Consider the following 11,721-nt stretch of genomic DNA (forward strand, 5'->3'; position numbering starts at 1 on the left):
TGAGGAAAATATTTGAATCATTACAGATAACAATAATTATTGAAAATTGCTATAGCATTATGTGTCCTTCTCTATATTTCCTTGTAACTCTCCCATCCAATGCTCTGAGATGTTTTAAATAAACCATGTAGTAGGAAATTGTATTTCAGATGAATGTGCAGTTCAGAAATGCTATTTCATGCCAATATTCTGATAATGATAAAACATTTATAATTATAGCATATTTTTACCATTGAAAATCAAGCTCATGCTGGATTGGTTATTCTTCTAAGACAATGTAACCAATAAATGGGAAAGTTATAAATCATGGCTAATTCCATTACATAAAAATACAAAAAAATCTATTTATATTTATTGTTTAAAAATTTAGCATATTGCTACTAATGGTTTCATTATCTAAGATAATTCACTTTTTAAGGGTGATTTATGTGCAGGGTACTCTGATTTAAAATTTCATTAATTTTTCGTATTTTCCCCTTAGGTTTGGAAGTATTACTAACCCTATTTCATATTATAGAAATAGGCACAGATTTTAAGTAATTTTCTCAAGGGCATACAACCATCCAGGGATATAACTTTAACTTGAGTCATTTTTTGTCCTTTCAATCTTCAAATTTTAGGATATTTAATCAGCACTTTCCATAAAACAATGTGAAGATTATCTTCACATCATTTCAAATACATGGCATTTCTAATTTATTTGTATCTATCAACAATATGATGTTGAGGCTAGTGCTGTGGTATAGTAGACTAAGCCTCTGCCTGTGGTGACGGCATCCCAAATGGGTGCTGGTTCATGTCCCTGCTGCTTCTCTTTAGCAGATGGAAGACCTTTCTCTCTGTCTCTCCCTCTCTCTCTAACTCTTCCTCTCAAATAAATAAATAAAATATTTAAAATATTTATATATAAAGTTACATTGTTCATATAAACTCAATATTATAAAAACTCAGGTTATCTACACATAGGTTTTACTTAGTTTTTAAAATTTATTTTCTTTTAATGATTTGAAAGGGAAAAAAAAAAGACAGAGAGAGAGAGAGAAGAGCTTCTATGCTCTGGTTAACCCTCCATATGGCCAGAATGGCCTGGGCTAGGCTGGGACCAATCAAAGCCAGGATGCAGAAACTCTACTCAGGGCTCCTACATGGGTGGCAGGAACCCAAATATGCCTTCCCAGGCATATTAGCAGGATGCAGGATGGGAAGCAGAGCAGCAGAGTCTGGAACTGGCACAGTGATATAGGATACTTTTGTCACAAGCATCAGTTAAACCCACTACGCCACAACTTACTCTATTTTCTTAAAGGAAATTAACAGACGTAACCTCAGTAATGTGTGATGATTCAATCAGGGTGAACATATGTATCTTCCAAAACATGTTCTTTTTTTATGGTGAGAACATCCATAATCTTAGCTCGTAGTTTATTTCTATATAGAAATATATAATGAGTTAACTTTTTTCCACTTCATTTTTAAATTTTTTTTGAAAAATTCCTGACATTACAGAACTAAACTGAAATGTATTAATATTCCTCTCTTGCATTTCCATGACAAACAGAAACATCAGGAGCCAAAAAAAAAAAAAAAAAGAAAAAAAAACACACAGGGAGAAGCTTATAAAACTAAATATGGATCTCAGCATTAACAGCTGAACAGAGAAAAGAATTAAAACACTTTTAATTAAAAAAAATCACTAGTGGTTTATGAAGTGTGTAGAAACTGAAAATTTACAAACTGTTTAAAACCTGAAATCACTGACTGTTCAGAAGCTACACTGATGGATCATTGGTGGTGGTGAAAGGGATTATTGGTTTATCTGCATTGTTCTAGCTGCTCCCCATGCCACCCGTCTCCGAGGAAAGCCTGACATTGATTAGAGATTGAGCCAGGCTGATGGTAGCAGTGGATCCGGTGATGGTAACCTGCCTATCAGTAGATCCTTCTACTGGGATTGCAATTTTGATCTGTACCCCAGACATCTGACGGATCTCATTGATTTTGGTGCCTTGACGCCCGATTATGCAGCCAATCAAATCATTTGGAATGGTGAGTTCACGAGAGGTGGTTGAGCAGATGTATCAGGACCTGCCCAATAGCTTTTGGCCTCTGGAGAGCTGGATTCAATTGAATCCAGTGTTGCCATGGGTCACAGGAAAATGAGGCTGTTGCCTTGCCAACTGGTGCAGCTTGGTCAAATCTGACAGTGGAATGGCATACTTTCCTTGAATGGTATAGGTTCTAGAGGTGGTCCTCCCAGGAGAGTGTTGAGGCACATGGATGGGGCAGTGTGGGGAAAGCTCCGCGCTGTCACTGCCTGTGCTGTACCTGTCCTGACCACCTGCAAAGATGACCAGAGAACTGGATAGCTTGGGTTGGTATGGGAGGGTCATACCCTTCAGGGGGCACTCCAACATGACCACACAGATCTGTTTGACACACTCAATGATGGATTGAGGGATGCCAGCAATAGTGATGGCCTGCTCAGTCGAGTTGGGGAGCCTATCCTCTGCCATCTGTCCCTGAGCCCCTGTACTCTCTCATATTTGATCTTGCAACCACCTTTTCCGATGAGAACCACACTGACTAGCAGGAACCACCAGCCTCAGGGTCACTGGAGATCTACTGGCAGCTGTGCTATTGGTCATAGAGCTGCTGATGTCCGCTTCTAGTTTGTCAATGATCATAGCAAATGCTTTGAAAATGGCTTTAGTGAGTCCAGCCAAAGTGATAATTCTCTCAGGAAAATTCCCTTCTGAGATGTTGATACGTGCACCACTCTCCTCGCGCATCTTAACAAATTCTCCTTTCTTTCTGATGATACTTCCAACTTCCTTGCCATGCATAAGTAGCCAGATGGTGAGAGTGACATTTAATCCACCTTCAGTCACACAGGTTTCCATATTGAGCAGTGTTCTTGGGAGCTGGACACTGAGTGGTCAAGTCTTTGGTCATTGATTGGGTGAAGCCAAAGGAGGTGACTGAGGGGAAAGAGGGGAGTAGGTGGGAAGAGGAAAGGCAGGGGGAAGGGATGGGCAGGAAGGCAAGGGGTGGAGGAGGAGGAAGTGGGAAAAGAGACCGCGGAGCTGGTGGAGGGCGGCGGAGGGAAGAGTGCTGGCTGCGGCTGCTCTGACTGCTGCCTTTGTTGGTCTCAGTGAGTTAACTTTGAAGTCACCCTGCTGTACACTAGGACCCCAGAACTTGTAACTCTAGCTTATTACTCATTAATTGGGCTTTCCCATCTTTCTCCTCTCACTCGCCCCAGCCTCTGATAATCACCATTATGTTCTTATGTGAGATCCACTTTTTTAGACACTGCATATATGGGAAGTTAAGCAGTACTTGTTTTTCTGTGCCTAGTTTACCTTCATTTAATATGATGACCTCCTCCAGTTCCATCTATGTTGTTGCAAATGGCAACATTTCATTCTTTTAAGACTGAATGGTATTCCATTGTGCATTTGAACCAAATATACTTTACCCATTCATCAGTGGATAGACTTTAATGTTGTTGCATTTTTATGCTATTTTGAATAGTGCCATGGTAAACATGGGAGCCGAGATATCTACTGAGCAAATGAATTTTGTTTCCTTGCATATGTATCCAGGAGTGAGATTCTGGATCAAATGGTAGCTCTATATTTTCCTTTTTTGAGGAATCCATATATTGTTTTCCTCAATGATGCTTGTTACATTTCCTCCAACAGTTTGCAAAGGTACCCTTTTTTAAACATCCTTTCTGATACTGTTTTTTTTCTAAGTCCTTTGAATAATAGCTAATATAACAGAAGTGAGGTTGTAGATATCCATTTGCATTTCCCTGATGACTACTAATGTTGAGCATTTGTATGCCCCTGTTGTCCATTTGTGTGTGATTCTCTAGATGGCTATCTATATCTACTGCTCATTTTTAGGTTGTAATATTTGTTTCAGAATGTTTGCTGTTGAGTTGAATTTGATTTCTATAACTATTTCTATATAGCTTGTATACTTAAAAGTTATATATATGGTGGGATAGGTATAGATACACAATTTTAGTACTGTCTTTTTGTGTGCAAAATGAATTTGACATTTTTATAGGGATTTCATTGAATCTGTAAATAATTTTGGAGTGGTATGAGTATTTCATTGCTATTCTTCCATTCCACAAATATGGGTTGTCTTCCCAAAAATTTTGACCTCTTCATTTAATTTAATCAATGCACTATACTTTTTTTAAAAAAAAGATTGATTTTATTTATTTGAAAGACAGAGTTACAGAGAGAAGTAGAGATAGAGGTCTTTCATCTGCTGGTTGACTGCCCAAATGGCCTCAATGACCAGAGCTCCAACAACCTGAAGCCAGGAGCCAGGAGCCTCTTCCAGGTCTCCCACATTGTGCAGGGGCCCAAGGACTTGGGCCATTTTCTCCTGCTTTCCCAAGCCATAGCAGAGAGCTGGATTGGAAGAGGAGCAGCCAGGACTAGAACCGGCGCCCATATGTGCTTTAACCTGCTGTGCCAGAGCACCAGCCCCACATTACGTTTTTCAATGTTGCATCCCTCACCTCTTTGGTTAAATTTACTTCTTATTTAACTTTTTGTAGTGATCGTAAATTGGATTTATTTTATTTTATTATTTTTTTTGCTATTGGTGTATAAGAATAATCTGGGTTTTTGCACATTGGCTTTCTGTCCTAACTTTGCTAAACTTTGGGTGAATTAGGTGGGTTTTTTTTTTTTATATATGAGATCATGTCATCTGCAAATATTAACAATATGACTTCCTACTTTCTGATTTAGAAGCCTTTATTTCTTTATCTTGCTTAATTGTACTGAATAGGACTTCTTGTACTATGTTGAATAAAAGTGGTGAAAATAAGAATCCCTATCTTTTTATACATCTGAGAGAGAAATGTTTTAGCTTTTCCACATTCAATATGATATTAGATGTTGGCTTCCTCTGTATGTTCTGTATTATGTTAAGGTTTGCTTCCTGTATACCTTATTTTTTCAGAGTATTTATGATAAAGAAATGTAGGATTTATCACATACATTTTCTGCTTCTGTTGAGATGATCATATGATATTTAACAATATTTACTTATTTAATTGTCAGAGTTAGGGGGAGAAGGAGAGGGAGATCTTTCATCCACTGGTTCACTTCTCAAATGGCTGCAAAATCTACCTTTGAGGAGCGTTTTTTTTTTTCCATACCTTTTGTTGAACTCTTTACTTAGTGTAGGATTAATCTTATAGGTATAGAGTTAATTGAGGGTAGCTCTTAGTAAAGAATAAGAATGGGAATGGGGGAGGGAGGAGGAAAGGGGAGGGAGGGCAACAGGGAGGGAGGGTAAGATAGGAAGAACCACTATATTCCTACATTTGTATTTATGAAATGCATGAAGTTTGTATACCTTAAATAAAATGTTTCTAGGTTAAAAAAAATCCAAGTCCTGGCAGGGCTGAAGTTAGGAAGCAGGGACTCCATCTGGATCTCCCACATGAGTGGAAGTGGCCAAAGTACTTGTTCCATCTTAAATTGCCTTCCCAGGTACATTATCAGTCAGCTAGATGGGAGTAGAAAGGATAGGACTTCACCTGATGCTCTGATAGTGAATGTCAGTGTTGTAAGTGGTAGCTTAACCAGTTGTGCCACAATGGCCCCAATGATATGGTTTTTGCTCTTCTGTTAATGTGATATATTACGTTTATTGATTTATGGATGTTGAACGATCCTTATATATACCTGTTTTTTTTTTTTTTCACAGAGGAAAGGTTTTTTGTTGGGTGGGGGAAGCTCCACAGGCTGTGGGGAGAGGGTGAGAGGGTAAGAGTAGGTAAGAGAGAGAGGGAGTGGGGGAGACATGTCTTCAGGAACAGATCCCCTGCTTAGTATATACTAAGTTGATCTTCTGTATATGAAGGTAATTGAAAATAAAACTCAATGAAGGGCGGGATGGGAGAGGGAGTGAGAGAGGGGAGGGTCACGGGAGGGAGGGAGGTTGGGGGGGTGGAGCCACAACAATACAAAAGTTGCACTTTGTAAATTCACATTTATTAAATAATTAAAAAATAAATAAAATGAAGCAACATATGCAAAAAAAAAAAAAAAAAACTTTTCAAGGTGGCAAGCAGGGAAGTAGGAGCAGTGAATCCCATTAGGGTGGGGGTGGAGTTGACATCTGTGGTCACCTGGCTGCCAGCAATGGCCATAAGGGCTAGAGCCTAGGATAGTGTTGGGAGCATAGATCATGCCATAGATAAGACTGTGCCATTTTACTGATATTCCCCTGTTTTGTTTTTTATAAAGCAAGAGTTGTATGAGATTACATTAGCCCAAAAAGTCCAGGAGGGGTGGAGAGACAATGAACCGTCTTTAGAGCAACTTTAAAGCACACTTTAATGTGCCATTGGATTTAATTTCTAGTATATTGTTGAGAATGTTTGCATTTTGTACAAAGATATTGATGTGTAGCTTTCTTTTTTGTTGTATGCTTATCTGGTTTTGGCATCCAGATAATGCAGGCCTCCTAGAAGGAGTCTGAAAGAATTTCTTCCTTTTCTGTAGGCAGATTTTGTTAAAAGAGAAATTGATTTTATTGTCTTCTTTTTTATTTTGATTTTCAAAAAAAATAGTGTAAATATTTTCTTAATCCTGAATTAAAATTCTCTGGAAATGGACTTGCCAAAATATTTCTGAAGAGAGAAATTGAGGTACCCGAAAATATGTTCAAGTGGTCTTTTTTTTTAACTTTTATTTAATGAATATAAATTTCCAAAGTACAGCTTATGGATTACAATGGCTTCCCCCCCATAACGTCCCTCTAACCCACAACCCTCCCCTTTCCCACTCCTTCTCCCCTTCCATTCACATCAAGATTCATTTTCAATTCTCTTTATATACAGAAGATCAGTTTAGCATACATTAAGTAAAGATTTCAACAGTTTGCTCCCACACAGAAACATAAAGTGAAAAATACTATTAGAGTACTAGTTATAGCATTAAATCTCAATGTACAGCACACTAAGGACAGAGATCCTACATGAGGAGTAAGTGCACAGTGACTCCTGTTGATGAAATAACAAATTGACACTCTTGTTTATGGCATCAGTAATCACCCTAGGCTCTTGTCATGAGCTGCCAAGTCTATGGAAGCCCCCTAGTTCACTGACTCTGATCATATTTAGACAAGGCCATGGTCAAAGTGGAAGTTCTCTCCTCCCTTCATAGAAAGGTACCTCCTTCTTTGATGACCTGTTCTTTCCACTGGGATCTCACTTGCGGAGATCTTTCATTTAGGTTTTTTTTGTTTGTTTGTTTTGTTTTCCCCAGAGTGTCTTGGCTTTCCATGCCTGAAATACTCTCATGGGCATTTCAGCTGGATCCTCATGCCTTAAGGGCTAATTCTGAGGCCAGAGTGCTGTTTAGGACATCTGCCATTCAATGGGTCTGCTGTGTATCTCACTTCCCATGTTGGATTGTTCTCTCCCTTTTTTATTCTATCAGCTACTATTTGAAAACACTATTCTTTTTTATGTGATCCCTTTGGTTCTTAGTCCTATCATTATGATCAATTGTGAACAGAAATTGATCAATGGGACTAGTGAGATGGCATTGGTACATGCCAACTTGATGGGATTGTATTGGGATCCCCTGGTATGTTTCTAACTCTACCGTTTGAGGTAAGTCAGCTTGAGCATGTCCCGAATTGCACATCTCTTCCCTCTCTTATTCACACTCTTATATTTAACAGTGATCATCTTTCAGTTAAATTTCAGCACTTAAGAAGAATTGTGTATTGATTACAGTATTCAACCAAAAGTATCAAGTAGAACAAACAAAAAAAATACTAAGAGGGATAACATATTAAGTTGCTCATCAACAGTCAGGGTGAGGGCTGTTCAAGTCACCATTTCTCCTAGTGTTCATTTCACTTTAACAGGTTTCCTTTTTGGTGCTCAGTTAGTTGTCACCTATCACGGAGAACAAGTGGTATTTGTCCTTTTGGGATTGGCTTATTTCACTCAACATAATGTTTTCCAAATTCCTAACAGCGATCACTTTTCAGTTAAAATTTAAACACCCAAGAATAATTGTGTGTTAATTACAGAGTTCAACCAATGGTACTAGAACAAAAAAATACTAAAATGGATAAAGTATTACATTGTACATCAATCGTCAGGACAAGAGCTGATCAAGTCACAGTTTCTCATAGTGTCCATTTCACTTCAACAAGTTTCCCCTTTGGTGCTCAGTTAGTTGTCGCCAATCAGGGAGAACATATGATATTTGTCCCTTTGGGACTGGCCTAATTCACTCAGCATGATGTTTTCCAAATTCCTCCATCTTGTTGCAAATGACCGGGTGTCATTGTTTTTGACTGCTGTATAGTATTCGATAGAGTACATGTCCCATAATTTCTTTTTTCCAGTCTACTGTTGATGGGCATTTGGGTTGGTTCCATTTGTTGAATAGAATGTCCTTACTCCAGGGATTGGTTTTGTATCCTTGATCAAATATGAGTTGGCTGTAGATGTTTGGATTGATTTCTGGTGTTTCAATTCTGTTCCACTGGTCTATTGATCTGTTTCTGTATCATTACCATGATTACAACTGCCCTGTAGTATGTCCTGAAATCTGGTATTGTGATGCCTCCAGCTTTGTTTTTGTTGTACAAGATTGCTTTAGCTATTTGAGGTCTCCTGTGTCTCCATATGAATTTCAGCATCATTTTTTCCAGATCTGAGAAGAAGGTCTTCGGTATCTTGATTGGTATTGCATTGAATCTATAAATTGCTTTTGGGAGAATGGACATTTTGATGATATTGATTCTTCTAATCCATGAGCATGGAAGATTTTTCCATTTCTTGGTATCCTCTTCTATTTCATCTTTAAGGTTTTGTAATTTTCATTGTAGAGATCCTTAATGTCCGTGGTTAAGTTTATTCAAAGTTATTTGATTGTTTTTGTAGCTATTGTGAATGGGATTGATCTTAGAAGTTCTTCCTCAGCCATGGCATTGCCTGTGTATACAAAGGCTGTTGATTTTTGTGCATTGATTTTATACCCTGCTACTTTGTGAAAATCTTCTATAAGTTCCAATAATTTCATAGTAGAGTTCTTTGGGTCCCCTAAATAAAGAATCATATCATCTGCAAAGAGGGATAGTTTGAGTTCTTCCTTCCCAATTTGTATCCCTTTAATTTCTTTTTCTTGCCTAATAGCTCTGGCTAGAACTTCCAGAACTATATTGAATAGCAGTGGTGAGAGTGGGCATCCCTGTCTGGTACCAGATCACAGTGGAAATGCTTCCAACTTTTCCCCATTCAGTAGGATGTTGGCTGTGGGTTTTTCATAAATTGCTTTGATTGTATTGAGGAATGTTCCTTCCATACCCAGTTTGCTTAGAATTTTCATCATGAAAGGGTGTTGTATTTTATCAAATGCTTTCTGGGTGTCTATTGAGATAATCATATGGTTTTTCTTCTGCAGTCTGTTAATGTGGTGTATCACGTTGATTGTCTTGCGCACATTAAACCATCCCTGCATACCAGGGATAAATCCCACTTGGTCTGGGTGGATGATCTTTCTGATGTGTTCTTGCATTCTATTGGCGAAAATATTATTGAGGATTTTTGCATCTATGTTCATCAGGGATATTGGTCTGTAATTCTTTTTCAATGCTGCATCTTTTTCCGGCTTAGGAATTATGGTGATGCTGGCTTCATAGAAAGAATTTGGGAGGACTCCCTCTTTTTCGATTGTTCTGAATAGTTTATGAAGAATTGGAGTCAGTTCTTTTTTAAATGTCTGGTAGAATTCAGCAGTGAATCCATCTGGTCCTGGGTTTTTCTTTGTAGGGAGGGCCTTTATTACCGTTTCCATTTCTGTCTGAGTTATGGGTCTGTTTAGGTTTTCTATGCCTTCCTGGTTCAATTTATGTAGGTTGCATGTGTCCAGGAATCTATCCATTTCTGATAGGTTTCCCTATTTGCTGGCATACAAGTCCTTGTAGTAATTTCTGATGATTCTGTTTATTTCTGTGGTGTCTGTTGTTACGTTTCCTTTTTCATCTCTGATTTTATTGATTTGGGTCTTTTCTCTTCTTTTTTTAGTTAGTTGGGCCAATGGGGTGTCAATTTTGTTTATTTTTTCAAAAAACCAGCTCCTCGTTTGGCTGATTTTTTGCTATTTTTTTTTATTCAATCCTGTTGATATCTTCTCTGATTTTAATTATTTCTCTTCTCCTACTAGTTTTGGGTCTGGTTTGCTGTAGATTTTCTAGATCCTTGAGGTGAATTGAAAGCTCATCTATTTGGTGCCTTTCCAATTTCTTGATGTAGGCAACTATTGATATATCTTTCCTCTTAACACTGCTTTTGCTGCATCCCATAAGTTTTGGTATGTTGTGCTGTTATCCTCATTTACTTCCAGAAAATTTTTGATTTCTCTTTTAATTTCTTCTATGACCCATTGTTCATTCAGGAGCATGTTGTTCAATCTCCATGTGTTTGCATATGCTCTAGGGATTCCTGTGTTGCTAATTTCCAACTTCATTCCTTTATGGTCTGAGAAGCTCCATCGTGTGATATTGATTTTTTTGAATTTGCTGAGACTTGCTTTATGGCCTAGTATGTGGTCAATCCTAGAGAAGGTTCCATGTACTACTGAGAAGAATGTAAAATCTTTAGCTGTAGGATTGAAAGTTCTGTAGATATCTGTTAGATCCATTTGGGCTATAGTGTCATTTAAATCTACTGTATCCTTGTTGATCTTCTGTCCTGTTGATCTATTTCTGAGAGTGGAGTTGAAGTCCCCCAGTACTATTGTATTGGGGTCTAAGTCTCCCTTTAAGTCCCTTAACAAATCTTTAAAATAAACCAGTGCCCTATAATTAGGTGCATATACATTGATAATTGTTATATCTTCCTGTTGAATTGATCCCTTAATCATTATATAGTGTCCCTCTTTGTCTCTTTTAACAGTTATGCTGGTAAAGTTTATGTTGTCTGATATTAAGATGGCTACACCCGCTCTTTTTTCATTTCTGTTGGCATGGAATATCTTTTTCCAGCCTTTCACTTTCAGTCTGTATGCATCTTTGTTGGACAGATGTGTTTCTTGTAAGCAGCAAATAGGTGGGTTTTGTTCCTTAACCCAGTCAGCCAATCGGTGTCTTTTAACTGGACAGTTCAGGCCATTAATGTTCAATGTGACAAATGATAAGTGGTAACTTTGCGCTGCCATTTGCCAAAGATAAGTTCTAATATATGCTTTGAATTCCCTGTGATCTTTTGCTGTGAGGTTTCCTTCCTTTACCTTCTTTCATATTGATGACCGTGTTTCTGTGTTTCTGTGTGCAACACATCTTTAAGCATCTTTTGCAGGGCTGGATGAGTGGTGACAAATTCTTTCAATTTCTGTTTGCTATGAAAAGTCTTTATTTCACCTTCATTCACAAATGAGAGCTTTGCAGGATATAATATTCTGGGCTGGCAGTTTTTCTCTCTTAGTACCTGGGCTATATCTCTCCATTCCCTCCTAGCTTGTAGAGTTTCTGATGAGAATCAGCTGTGAGTCTGATTGGAGATCCTCTGAGAGTAATCTGACGTTTCTCTCTTGCACATTTTAGGATCTTTTCTTTATGTTTCACTGTGGAGAGTTTAATTACAATGTGTCGTGGTGAGGTTCTCTTTTGGTCATGTTTATTGGGGGTTCTATGAGCTTCCTGTACAAGGATTTG

At 38.1% G+C, this 11,721-nt stretch overlaps 1 pseudogene; it reads right to left on the reverse strand.

Moving 5' to 3' along the window:
* Nucleotides 1-1,701: 1,701 nt before the first annotated feature.
* LOC100339208 (poly(rC)-binding protein 2 pseudogene) lies at nt 1,702-2,900 on the reverse strand (annotated as a pseudogene).
* Nucleotides 2,901-11,721: the final 8,821 nt, after the last annotated feature.

Source organism: Oryctolagus cuniculus, chromosome 2, assembly GCF_964237555.1.
Source record: "Oryctolagus cuniculus chromosome 2, mOryCun1.1, whole genome shotgun sequence".
Classification (NCBI taxonomy): domain Eukaryota; kingdom Metazoa; phylum Chordata; class Mammalia; order Lagomorpha; family Leporidae; genus Oryctolagus; species Oryctolagus cuniculus.